General features: G+C 37.4%; 1 protein-coding gene across 1 annotated transcript in view; it reads right to left on the reverse strand.

Annotated features, from left to right (window-relative positions):
- LOC100892060 (protein Wnt-4) overlaps positions 1–14,568 on the reverse strand; it is a 40,131-nt gene that overhangs the window by 10,720 nt on the left and 14,843 nt on the right. The window lies entirely within an intron of this gene.

Genomic DNA, 14,568 nt, shown 5'->3' on the forward strand with positions numbered 1-14,568 from the left:
GGAATACAAGTCAAATATGATAGAGAGGGTTAGTTTGGTCCTCGGGCTTTTATTTGAACGGCAATTTTCTGCCATCTTTGTCTCGACACGCGTCATATCATCTTGTCTTTCAACGCGATGAAATTTTAGCATACATTATGAGGGATATACAGCGGGGTAGTCTAGGGAAAGAGACTCGACCCTTCGAACTGAAGAGCAAAATAAACTTGATTTAACACATGTAAAGATAAAATACATCTTTACGAAATACTCTGTATTTACCATCCAACATGCAAAAAAAGCAACACAAAAACAAAAATAAAACAAAACAAAATAAAACAAAACAAAGCAGGAAAAAAACAAGCGAAATATAAACAGAGCTGTTTAATTAAGTATTTTACCGCTAATCGTACTTGGGACTTATACATTAATAAGACAATGATCAATTCAGTCATTGACATTCATAATAACGTATACATGTACATGTAGGCTTATAACGAAAGGGAAGCAAAAATACCATGAGATAGCAATTGTTTTAAATGTTTCCAGAAATCTTATTGTCATGTAAAACGATATTTCAAAATATCAAACGTGTATATTTGTTTCAATATAGCATACACATCACATACATATAATTCAATGTAGATTTGTTGATATCTGTATGTCATGATGCACGAGGCTGAAAATCAATCCATACATGTTTTCGTTCATGGGAGGAATACATAGTTTTGTGCATCTAAAAGCTTCTTTTCCTCCACAGATCTCAACTTAGACTCGAGAGCATTGCCATTTAGCTTAAAAGGTTTCTGCACCATTTAGACCGAGTATAATTTCACCCATTTTCCACAGATAACCTTGGTTTGGGGAGCACTCTAAAATAGATAGCCTATATCGGGAAGAAGAGCGCATTAAATTGAGAAGAAAATTTAATTTCCTTTCCAATTATATTTCTGAAATTATTATTGTATCTCAACTTGACTACCATACAATACACTCTATTCGTTTTATTTTCGATTTCGAATCAATTCCAAAGAGTCATTTTGGTAATATCTCTCCTCCGTCGATCAGAATCGACATTGCTTGCTGTCAGCGAAGTAAAATATAATTGAAAAAAAAGAGAGGTATAATGGAAATCCTCGATTTCAAGATATAAATACGTATTGGGGATTTGGTCAGGGTTACTGTCAAAGGGACTATGGATTAGCAGAGACCAATTATTGAAATCCTCGATTTCGCAGTTATATCTTTCTGTATCTTTCTTTATTTTAAATAACTACACGTGAAATAAATCATTTTGTTTTCTAGATTGTCATTTTTCTCTTTTCATAACATATGAGGTCAATGCCCTTGTAAACAGATCAATTATTATATGGATGTTGATTATTTTATCGTTTCGGATTTATTTTTATGCTTTAAGGGGCGGGGATGTGATATATTCGTTAGCTAGATTTCCATTTCCTCAATGATGATAATAAAACATCTGGGTTCATATAGCGCTTAAAACGGAATACCATCTCTATATAAGCGCGTTGCAGATATCTCATTACCCCGGTCATCGGATTCTTTACTTACATAGTGTGCACAATCTCCACTCCCTGTGGAGTATTCCTACCGTATGGTCACCATGAGAGCATATGGCAATTACTACCACAAGGGTTTTTGTCATCATCTACCAGGTCCCCATTTCTCTCATGGGTATGGAGTGGCTACTGTAGATAAACGCCCTGGCATATTTAGTGCCGTGTCGGCGCTCGAATGCACGACCTTGGCATTTCAGTCAAGTGCTCAAACCACTCGACCACATGACTTTCTAATACATATTACCCCTCTTTCATATTGCCCCTTTCGTTCAGCATCATGACAGACATTTATTATTATATCAAACGTGGCGTAGCAAAGTTTTAGTCTTGTGAGGGGTAGCATGGGTCTCACTTAGTTTGTTTTTTTGTTCATAGGTTTTTATTCTCTTCTCTCTTAAAGAAAATTGTTGACAACATTGCGATAGAGCGAAGCGATCAGGTGGGGAGGCGGTGGGAGAGATTCGTATCATCTCAGTTCAACCTTTTCCCTCTCCATTTCTTTCTATTTCTGTCTGCCCTCTCCCCCACCCCCCCCCTCCTTCTCTCTCTCTCTCTCTCTCTCTCTCTCTCTCTCTCTCTCTCTCTCTCTCCTGTCTTTCGATAAATAACTTGGCTGTGGCGGGTCAGGGGGGGGGGGGGTCCATTACTCGTGTCACGTACCCTCTTACTAGCTATTTTGTAGAAAATGCCCAGAAAGTATCGTTCCGTCATCGAGACAGTAAATTAGGAGCGTACGTGCTACATCGCTACACGACCGTATACACGCACTTCATGCCCCAATCACACCAACAAAAACGACACCAGACAGACAACCGACCGAACCAACAATTCAAAACATCAACTTACATAGCCATGAAGAATTCGTCGGTTTGGAATCGGTGTGGGTCGTTTACACCTCAGTCACACTACCGAGACCGACACGAGACCGACACCAGACCGACACCAGATCGACAAATACATTACAGTGGCAAAGATGACGTCGGTTTTGTCTGGAATATTATGTCTGGAGTCGGTTAGTCGGTGTGAATGAGGTATCAGATCAGAGGCAGACGACCAGTCAAACCAAAGGCAAAGCGATTGCAATCGATATCAAAAGAAGAAAAAATGGCGCGCATCAACTGTGTGACGTAAATATAGTGGCATCAGGGTCATATGGCGGTGTGATGAAATAGTATCAAATCTCAGTCGGTGATATCTATGAGAATTTGATCGAGGCTTAAAGTACACCTATTTGGAACTAAGTAATTGGGAAGGCTGCAAAGAAAATATAATGAAAATATTGTACCATATACCTTAGAAAATATTGAAGATTCACCAGTTTATGCGTTATTAGATATATGCCTACATAATGGAATGAATGAATCAATAACATTTATTACATAATAACAAAACAAAGTGACTTGTAAGACCAACAACTGCCAAAGTGCCTATTATGTATACAATAATCATTCAACTGAAAATTATTGATAATGCCAATGAAAAATGTTTCCAGAATTCAATTTCGCCGACGTGCGTGCAGAGTAGCAGCAATGATACAAATACAAAAATAAATAGAAGAAAGAAAAAAGTGGATGAAATGAAATTCGCTGGAAATTTAACCATTTATCATCGAGCCCAGAATTGGTATGTAACATTTCTCCTCGGCACACATTGCTCGAGTTAACGTGTTGGCGTACGGGACCGCAGACCCGTAACAAATATCTGCTGTGCTGACAGACGATCGGGAATTCGCGCCATCAGAAAGTGATCCCTTCGCTAATTTTTACTCGGATTTAGAGGTCCAATGTCCCTTTGAGCCTTTTTCGGCTAGGTTTCATACTCCTGGTCCTATGATACGTCATTTTTCTTACCTTCCATTTTTTTCGTCAGAAAAGAAATTACAACAATTTTGACATCATTTGGTTGATTTCGAGAAATAAATGTTTTGTTAAAGTTTTAAGAATACTGGCATATTGGTAATCCATTCACGCAAAGAAATGTGATTGGAATACAGGTATAGGTTTAGGTGGATGTTGGTTTAAGAAATAGGCCCTATGCTTTAAAAAAAATTCCTCAAGGAAAATCTAAGTATGAAATTTCTAAACAAACGATCAAAGCGGAAAGGTAAAGCTAGCCTACAGTCACAGACTCTGATTTGACACTTTACTACAATTCCTAAAGCCTTGAGCAGAGCCTAGCTCTGTCAGTCTCTGGCTGCGTCTGGAGCAGCTAAAGCACAGAGCCTGAAGTATGCCGTCAGCCTAGTCTCACTGTGCAGACACTGATTACGACAAGGGTGTGTGCTTGCAAACTAAAGCAGGTTGATTTAACAAGAATAAGAGAATAAGAACAATTACGAAAATCGATCAAGGATTTGAGAGAACGATTGTAGAGGTGATGAGGTTGATAATAATGAAGAAAATGAGGATGCATAGTAGGGATAGGCTGGATGATAGTGATTATAACACGACGAAGGAAGGATAATTCACACACTTAAAATATATACCCAATAATAAATATGGAAGTAATTCGGGGACGTAGGTACCTTTAAACATATCGTCATTTGAAAACGAAAACTACATCCTTGATGGATGGATGTTTCCATGATGTTTCCAAGTTTCCACTGAAGAGGATGGAAAGGGGAAGGAGAAGAAGGAGTTTACAACAAATAAAAACAAACAAACAAGAGAATGAACGAACGAAAGAAGAAAGGAAGGAAGAATAAGAAGATAACGATGATAATGATGACGACTACGACGATAAAAGCCATGCTAGCTATGATGATGGTGATGATGATGATGATGCTGAGATAATGAAAAGAGTAATGATGATGATGGTAACGAGATGTGTGACATTTCGCTTCAAATCTACTCAAATGTGACTGTTTGGGAAGTGAATTGGGGACGTAGCTACCTTAAAATGTCATAATTTGAAAACGATATACGGCTAAGATGAATGGATGTGAGAATGATTCCATGAAGAGGCAATGATCCCTGTAACAACATTACCAAAACAAAAATGTTTCGGACTCGCTTCGACGGAGAGCGATCCCTCACCAGATGGCGATGACAGAACTGAACTTGAGAACTCTCAGCGCTGAAAGAGAAAACAAATTTGAGAAATGTAGAGAGCAGACAAATTCGGCTCTCTCAAAATACCATCCGGAAATGATTCGGAAATCGAAGTGAATCTCACATCTCATCCGAGTCGACTCGTTTTACTCCTCTTTTAAGGGAAATTGATCTTCTGGGTTTAAGATGTTTAACCTTAAGAGAATGTACTTGGCCTTATGGTCGTGATGGGTATGTTGTTGCGACGTTCATCTTGATGATATGGTATATTATGAGGAGTATCAGAGCGGAGAGGGAGAGGGAGAGGGGAGGAAGAAGGGGGGGGCGGAAACATTCGTTCATGATCTTCCGATCAGAAACATGGTGTCCATTTCAAAGTTGGATTGTGGGGGTGGTGATGGTCTATGTTGACGTTGGAGATGATGATTGATGTTAATTTTGATACAGAACTGAGCAAAATAATGATGGATACTTTATATATTTTCTTACATGAAGAAGGATATAAAATGCTTACTAACTACATGTACTCCTTTCGATTGAATGAATATCCCCAAATAGCAAAACCTATAGCTTTTGAAACAGTAGTGTTAAAATAGTCTGAAAACTAGCTCCCGTGAATTATGTAAAATTATTTTTGTCCACGGTAGAACTTAAAAATAACTATTACTAATTTAAAAAAGAAATTAATTAGTAAGGGTTGGAGAATTTACCTTCGATTATATCAAGACAGTCAGACCTCGCTAATAGAAAGGCTAGCTGCATCTTCAACATTAATTTGCGCGTTTTTTCCAACATGGGTAGAATAAGAATTATGCATCCATTTCCTCGCTTTGAAATTTATTCAAATCAACGACAGTATCCAAATATGACATTGTGTGGACGTATTGGTAAAATTCCTTTCAACATTATTCACATAATCTTACGCGTATTGTAATTTGTAGTACCCTTCAGACAATATGTCAACTCCTCTCATCATTTTCAGGCTTTCACAAAAATCTGGTCTTAAAGGTAATACAAAGTTTCGGGAAATTTTGAGAATTGGGTGGAAAGTGAATCTTTACAATTTTATATATTTGGATGCCCCTGTTGATGTATTATAAGCACTAAAAAAATTAGCCCCCAAAACACTTCTGTTTTCGAGAAAAATTTAATATAAAAATTTACCGGTGCTCCCGGTAAATTTTCATAAATTTCAGATAGCGCCTATGGCCGTTCAATAGTAGCTGCGACCATGAAAATCTCAGAATATGTAGTTGTGATATACAATTTCCAAACGAGAATAGCTAATCGGTCGATTTTAGTCAAGAAACATCGTTTCATAGCTAAATTAATATCTTGACCTTGAGAGGGAGCTATACAACATAAAGAGTTTATTATTTATTATTTCATAACTTTAGACTCGATTTCAACCGCGACAACGATCAATGGATATCGTAGGAACGCATATGCTTCCAATATGTTCATTTGAACCAAATTCATGACCCCATACCAAAACTTTGTAATACCTTTAATGTAGATCTCTTATCGCATTTGAAACAACCATTTTAAAAACAATATCTGTCTGTTAGTAATGGATTCGAATCTTCCTACCATAATGTTACAAATATGAGGTTGAAATAATAATAATTGGGCTAACGTCCAAGAAAAAACTCGTCGCGGTTTTTCGGACAGGTTCCTTTGGCCCGGGATTATGATTTGGCGTCGGTCATTTTGCATCTGTCACTGGACACATGCACCCCTTCCGCCCCTCCCCCCCCCCCCCTCCAAAAAAAAAAACATAAAGGAAAAAAAACAGGTGGCCTCTGCTTCGTTGGAGGCAATAAATCTCCTTTACTTAGGGATAATGATGAAATATGGAGGGACAATTACGAAATGAGTTATGACTGCTTTGCGGAGTGATATTGAGGGGATTCTGTGAAAGGGAGGGTATCTGTTTCCGAGTGAAACGATGAAATATGAAATGGGAAACAAATACCGACAGCTCTAGAAAGCTGTTACTTCTCGAGGCCTTCTCTGAGAAAGAAAAAAGCCTTGTGGAATGGTGGAAAAGGGAACAAGAAAGAATAGGAGAAATTAGATAAAGGGTAAGGAAGCAGGGGGATACAAAAAAAAAGATGAATGGATCCCATCCTACGCCCTCCCCCCTAATCGGAGGCCCTGTTAATTCGCATATCATTCACCGAGAAGGAGCCCCAAGTAGGAGTCTCTATGCGAGTGCTACCTCAATGGCTGGACTAAAGCTATGCCACTGTGTCTTTAGAACTGCGAGTTCATTGCCAAACAAAGCATCTTGTGCTACATAACCAATTACTGGTAGGTACTTTGATAACCCGTCCCTGAGATAGGCATTTGACCCTAGTCACATCATCTCAGTTGAATTAATCAATTAATAAATCAACCGCAATTACAGTAACACTGATTTCTGTACTCTCTTTTTTCTTCCCCTAAATGCCTAATTTCTGTTCCTTATATTGTGCTTTTCACCAACCATTTAATGTAAATGGCGCATCTTCATCAAACTTTAAAACTTCTATCCACGTAATTCCTTATTTCTTATTTGGTGTAGGTTTTCATTATTTCGAAAGATTCAGAGCCACCACAACGATAATCGAACATTTCATTCATGGAGCTTCAACTGACATGACACGAAGTGGATCAGATAAGAGGGTTATTGATAGTTGCCATGGGAACGGATATCACATTGTATGTAGGATGTGATCTGTCTTCATTACATCCACCTGTCACGATACAGGGTGGGTCGTATGACTGACTCGGTAGGCAGGCGGGATGGATGACCGAGCGGTTAGTGCATGGCTATATATTACTCCGACTCATCAAGGATGAAGTTTTTTATGGAACAGTACAACGTCACAATTTCTGCAAAAATGTTATATCATGGACTTATTATACAGTGTATGCACGTTTCAAGTGATGTGATGTGATGTGATGGTTATTTTACCTGACTGCTAAGAAAGCATAAGAAATACATACGTTGTGACAGCTAGCCTACATACTTGCTATCATTTCTTCACAGCAAAGAGACGAAGGAAAAACAATCGCAAAAAGACGACCTACAAATCAAATCTAGAGCAATTTCAAAACCCTACTGCATAGCATATACATGTAGAAATCAAGCACGGATTATGTCATTGGCCGACGCTTTTGTACTGTTCACATATTTCAAGATGTGACGGACAGACATGACAGAGCTATTGGAATCTAATTCAAGTCAATTTAAGTTAATTTCTTGAAAATCTTACGATCGTATTCAGATCAGATCGGTGCAAAGTCGTAACATCTCAAAGGTGTGATCAATTTTAGCAAGGGAAAGTAATATTCACTAAGAATAAGGAACAACTACAATGCTACAGATCTCACGATAACTAACAAACCTTGCGCTGGCAATGTGAGTGTATTCTACATGCAGTGCCAGCAGAATTGGATAGTGGAGCCATACAGGAAAACAATAAAGGGTTTTATCATGTCATCATCGTTAACGGTAGACTGCCAATTGAACTTCAAAAGTATTTCATATCCTTGTCACCACGTCATCATATCATCATATCCAGCCCTATAGTTTCAGACTGATTTTGCAAAATTATTTTTTTCTTCTCAAAGTTGAGTAGCACCTTTAAGTTAGCTTTTAAGCCATGCGTCGCTACTCTGTTATTTTTTTCGTTGCTACTTCATTTTTCTTCCCTCCCCGTATCCATAACCTGTAGCTAAACTTGGCGTGCGACCTCACATGGTGGCATTAATCTGTCAGGTGATACCTCACCTACTGATTGCCAATTTGATGGGAATATCAAGTTCAAAATCCCTTTTATTCGCCACAATAAAATCATCGCCTAAAACCCAACAGCGTAACCCCCCAACCCAATACTTAATACAAATAGTTGTCTAACTGCTTACCGTGCGTAGAGCTAATATCTCCGGGTTTTGTAGTCGACTGAATGAAAAAGAGAAGAAAAACTGGAGCAACAGTGTTGGAAAATAGTAGCAGCAACACTTCAAATGACATTTCCGACATGTCATATTGTATGTCTATTTCTTGTTTTCTTTCTCTCATTCTTTTCTTTCTCACTTTCTCTCTTTTTCTGCGACTTTATGTTTTCAAAGTAACAGAATGCAGCACAACGGTTACAACATACAACCATTTCTTCTGAGTGGCGTAGCGTGGACCCAGCCCTTGAGGGGGCACTAGCTTCATAAGAGGGCGGAGGGGACTACCTGTAATCCTTAATAGGTAGATAAAATACGAATTTACAAGGCATTCGAGTGATAGGTCTCATAATGTTTTTTCGCGGCCAACTTTCTTCCTCTTTTTATGTCACACTTTTTCTAGCTTTTCCAGCCATTCGATGTAGAGAGGGGCACAGGAGTACGTTCCGCTTTACCATTGCATACCCCCCCCCCCCCCCACCCGAAGCATTTTCTTCATCTTCTTAACCGTAACAGCGTGATGAAAATTTCAAGCAACTCAAAAGAGATTCACTGTCTAATCACATGTATCATGTGCATTTAAATGAATGACAGACAGTGCAATTTTTGCAAAGCTTGTTATATACCCTGTTCTACCTAAGCTTCCTTTGATCTACAGTATAGCTACTATATTAATAAAAGTGAGGTAATTTTAAAAGTTGGGTTCCCTTGTGGTTCCCACAAGAGCCTATGGGATGTAACTCTTTTATGATTTATGTTTGTTTAAAAAAGGATAGTGCTTCTTATACTTAGGGCTTTTTACAAACAAATGAGTCAGTTTGTTTTCCTTATATAACGCCTCTGAGAAATATAATTACGTCATAAATGTTCTCATCAGTAGTTAAGAGACGTATACCCCCCCCCCCCCCCCACCTCGTAAGAGAATCTTGTATCTACACAATACTGAAGTGATGATTGTAACGATACACCTTAAACTCTCTCAAACTGGTTTGCAGGGAACTACCGAAAGAAAATAATGTACACTTTCAAATCTTACAAACAAGGTTTGTCTGTTTGTTACTGCTTCGCTGACGAAATTCGAAGAACTCATCCCTTTGTATTAGGTCATGAAATACTCATTAAATTGGCAGCCTCATCCAGAAGTAATTTCATGACGTACATGTTTAGTAGATTAAGACCGATTAAGGTTAATAAAGTGGTGTGTTTTGCAGAACAAGCAACATCTTTCTATCACACTCAAAAGCAAAGGAAATAAAATTGTCAAACGTCTTGTGAAATTAAGATATAGGGAGCTTTACCTAAATTGTACTTTTTGAGAGTGTTTACTTGAAGACGTTTCATGACCGTCTTAGGCAGGCAAGGAGATACAAGTTCAATTGAATTGAGGTTAACGGTAAAAACATTCGTATGCACTTTTCCCGTTTGGGAATTTTTTTAAACGAGCCAAGAACCAAATGCATTCATTCTCGTTTAACATGTGTTTAAGATGGATTAGAACTCTCTTGTGCCGTCGCTCATGCGTATTGTATATCTTGCAATTAAAGCTACAGTTTTCATATAATTATAAAAAGAATCAATTATATTTAATGTTGTTTGACTAACTTTAACTACTTTCAAGTGATTGTGTTTGTTCAACAATCCAAGGGGTTATTCTTGTTTGCAATGAAATAAGAGTTCTGGTCGTGTGTTGTTGTTTTGGGGGCCTGTTGGTTCGATTCGTTTTTGTTGTTATTGTTGTTTTTTCTTTGTTTTTATTCTTACGTTGGTTTTTATTTACATTTCTTTCATTTCACATGCAAATCTGGAGCTTTTAAACTTATCCGACAAATTGGGCAGTCACAGATTTTGTCAGCATGCTATTTTCTTGTGAATTTCTTACGTAAAGTTGAACAGTAATGAATACAAAAACAAGTTCAGCGAGGGAAAAATCAGTTAAAATATCCGAGAAATGTGATTGAGTACATTATCATAATATATGCTCTTTTAGAAAAGGAAACATCATCTCATATGATAGAGGAATGGGTGCTTTTCAAATAATAATATGATTCACACAGAAAGAAGTTTTTACCAAGAGAAAATTTGTCCGACTCTTGAGTTGTGACAAAGGGCTATTACATGACCAGCAATAGGCATTGGCAACCCATTGGCAAAAGGCTTCGGTTCAACCAATCTTGCGTTACATCAAATCATTTGGTAACCCCTTGCCCAGAGGCAGTCTTTAGGAATTTAATTTTCTCGTGTTTAAACTGAACTGCTTTAATCTAATGATGTCGACCGCCTTCTTCACACTATTCCAAAGTGTTAAGGTTTTTCTTCTCGTTTAAACTCGTATTTGTATGGTATTTGTAAAAAAAAATTAAATTCACACAAAAAAAACTTAGACTCTGAATAAAAGGCAATCTTTTCGGAAACAAGCATTTATTCATTTATTTATCCATTTATTCATTTACTTTTGTGTAAACACGGTAAAAAGCCCAAACAGTGACAAGATTGGTTTCCTCTGCATTGGAGCCGCGTCAAAAATTGAAAGAAAAAAAATCTTGGAAACTTGCAGTTTTCACGGGTTCTCCTGTGAATGTATTTTATTCCTCCTGATATTAGTTTCATTTCTTATAATTTAAATGAACTTTACTTGACAAATCAAATTTGACACAACCAAATTGGTCCTTCGTAGTGTCTTAATTAATTTATAGAAAATAAATATTGTGAAGATATGCTGGATATTATTTTTACACTAGAATTACAATCGTTTTCTCCAAAATTAATTATAAATATTGCAAAATGTGAACGCGGGCGCGAAGAGAATAGACTCTGGTCAATTTGCTTTTTGGGGGAACACCCGCTGTGCGAGTAATTCAACCTCGCAAAATGGAATGTAACAAGTTTTTCTCTGAGGCGATTTGGCGCTATTGTATATTAAACCAACTATTTCAGGCATTCGATTCAGAAGAAATATAGATGAAAATTGAGCTTGGAAATTTAACGAGGTGGTGGGTGAGTAGCTTAGTAGTGGAGTTCACGGCCATTCGCACCTCCTTTCGAGCCCATAATTGCTGGGGTTGCTATTAAATTGTAATTTGGTGGTCCTTTCAATCTCAGTGTTCACAATCGGCATGGCAAATTGCTTCTTGATGAGTAATAGAGATATAACCGCCATACTTGCTAAACTTCAAAATACCTCGTGCATGGGTTATTTGACCGCAATGCACTACAGCACTCGTGATTTGCAATTTACATATAAGTTTTATGTCAGGAGCTGAGATGTTTGTGTAAATTCAATACTTTGTGATGTCATATACGTTTGGAGCTGGTAAAAAAGTGGTATACATGTAGTTGTGAGTGCGGGAAAAAAAAATGAACACCATAAGCGACTCTTGTACAAATATATATTCGATTTCCTAATAATATCTCTTTCAGGTAGGGTATATAGGGTAAGTTGCCCTGGAAATCGTCGTTAATAACGTTGGAGATCTCGTTTGCCGTGTTTTCATTGTTTTATAAGTCTAACTCAACTATGACAAAGTATGGTTCTGACTTATATTTCTGTTTTCCTTCTCTTGCTTTCTATTCCCAAGAGCGATGAAAAAGAGTAGAATAAGAGAGAGGGAGGGCGAGACAGATACAGAGAGATTGACAGACAGAGAGAGAGAGGGAGAGAGATAGAGAGTAAAAAGGGGAAATATTACTAGAACCGATGAAAACACAACATCAAGAGAATATACATACAGATCTGGTTTCTTTTCTGTTACACGTGCATTGTACGAGTCAGTTTTGACACTGAAAAGCGTGAAAGAAAGGCGGGAAGGTCTTCTGCGATCAAACAATACAAATTCATATCGTCTGCCGAAGTGTGTGGATATGTCTAACGCGTATCACTACATAGTGCACCCATACGGCTCTCAAGGGTAGTCTGGAATAATATTTGAGTTTTCTCCAGTCTCATTCTAAAGAGAAATAGTGAGAAGGAATGATCAAAGACAGAACAAAACAGAACAAAAGTTGGAACATCAATGTTAATTTAGCATGTTATATCAACCTCAGCGGTAATGGTTCAACACTATCGTGCTAGATGCATAGGCATACAATTAAACATATAGATTATGTAATTTTTAATTGGTACCCCTGTATTGGTATTCAAAAAATGTACTTATTTCTATACTAAAACTTTTGTTGTATTATACATTCTAGGGTTGCAATGCATTCTTAATGTCCCATGTGGTATGTTGGAATACGTTAAAGCTTGTGATTCACATGTAATATATTGTGACGTAACAATGGCTTACGTCATTAGATGTGAAACAACTCTTACATAATTCTCAAAAACATACAACAAATATAAAATCATCTAGAAGAACTCTGAAAGAATTTTTGGATGATAATTTCTCGTCGTTTACCGACAAAGAACTGATACATTTCCATTTAAGGTAACGCTCTCAGCAAACAAGAGCAACACGGTAGGTGTTTGCTTGTTTGCTGGTGAGACATCCCGCCCAAACTCCCCCGGTGATGTTCCTTTATCGCCTCGCTAAGGACCACCTCCTGATCGCAGTAGCAAATTAAGATCGAATTTTCCCTCCCTTGCGGTGCCGCTCCGCCTCTGTGGTTTGAAGAGAGTCTCGCCGCCGGGGTATGTGACAAAACCTATTAACATGTCATCACTAACAAGTCAACGTTACTCAAAATAGAAAAGGACGTAACTGCTAAAGGTGCTAGGCAAGATCGTAGGTATACATGTATGTGACAAAGGTTACAGTCTATACTATATACCACTAGTGTATCATACTTTCATTTTGAGATAAGACAAACTTGGATAAATAAGTTTAAATTGAATGCTCCATAGAGATTTCTAAAAATATCGTATTAAACTTAGCCACCACTCATAGCTTAAGGTTTGATTGGAAATGATTCGATTTTTGTTGATAAATTTATTTCTGTCTGATTCTTTTTAATTTTTGTCCTTTGCATGCTTACAAACTGATTGACAATATTATTGTACACATTTTATGAAAAAAAGAATTGGTTTTCTAATAAAGGAGTTCTGTTAAAGGTACTATGTCCCATTTGCAGTCCAAAAAAATGAATAAGTTAAATTCCAACTGCATTTGAAAGATAATACTAATTTAGAACTTCCCTAAAAAAAAGGTAGGGCTTGAAAATGTCTTCAAGTGGGAAAATAACGACTATTAGTTGTCAAATCGACTTTAGGGCTATAGAGCCCAAAAGTAATAGTCTTGATTTTCAGAATTATTGTACCAAATGGTCATACGTTTTATGCTGCGCAAAGATTCAATCAGTTTAATCTTGGCTATCACAAGAAGTGGGTTATTGATCTAGACAAATGCTCATGTACCCTTTACAACTCTTTTCATGTATGTTATTACCAAAGTAGAAAAAAGCCAGTCAGTCACTCAATAGCGTCTGACAGTGAAGTCTAGCAAGTGAACGGGTTTCCTTGCATAATTTGAATATGACTATGAGGACACTGCTAACGTTTAAATTTCACAGATAGGACATACATGACATATTCATAATTCCTGCAAAGTTCTACATAATTTGAGGTTGGCTGCAAAAGGGACATAGTACCTTTAATAACAATTCGGTGAATGCGTTAATGATATAGAAAAAGCCTCACAAATTTTACGAAGGCAAAATTTCATACATAAAGCCGACAAATATAGTTTGTCACGTGTCGCAAAATACTATTTGTGTTAACATTGCAACCCCTCTTATAAAAATGAGAGTAGATTGAATCTGGATGTGCGCATTATACTCTCAGTTATCGCAGCTCCTGAACATTTCAGAAAAAGGTCGCTCCTTAAATCAACTTTGATGACCTAATAAAAATGGCGATATGGAATTTCAAAAAATCTTAAGATGGACAAGAGAGAGGGGAGGAAAAGAACGAGAGAGAAAGAGGTTGGCGAGTAATATGGTTGATGTTTTATAGTTTGCAAGAATCTTCAGTCAATTGAAGGAGGCAGACTTAATAAGAAGAAGAAAGGTACGCGAGAGGGGTG

Source organism: Strongylocentrotus purpuratus, unplaced genomic scaffold (genome assembly GCF_000002235.5).
Source record: "Strongylocentrotus purpuratus isolate Spur 01 unplaced genomic scaffold, Spur_5.0 spur5_scaffold_16, whole genome shotgun sequence".
Classification (NCBI taxonomy): domain Eukaryota; kingdom Metazoa; phylum Echinodermata; class Echinoidea; order Camarodonta; family Strongylocentrotidae; genus Strongylocentrotus; species Strongylocentrotus purpuratus.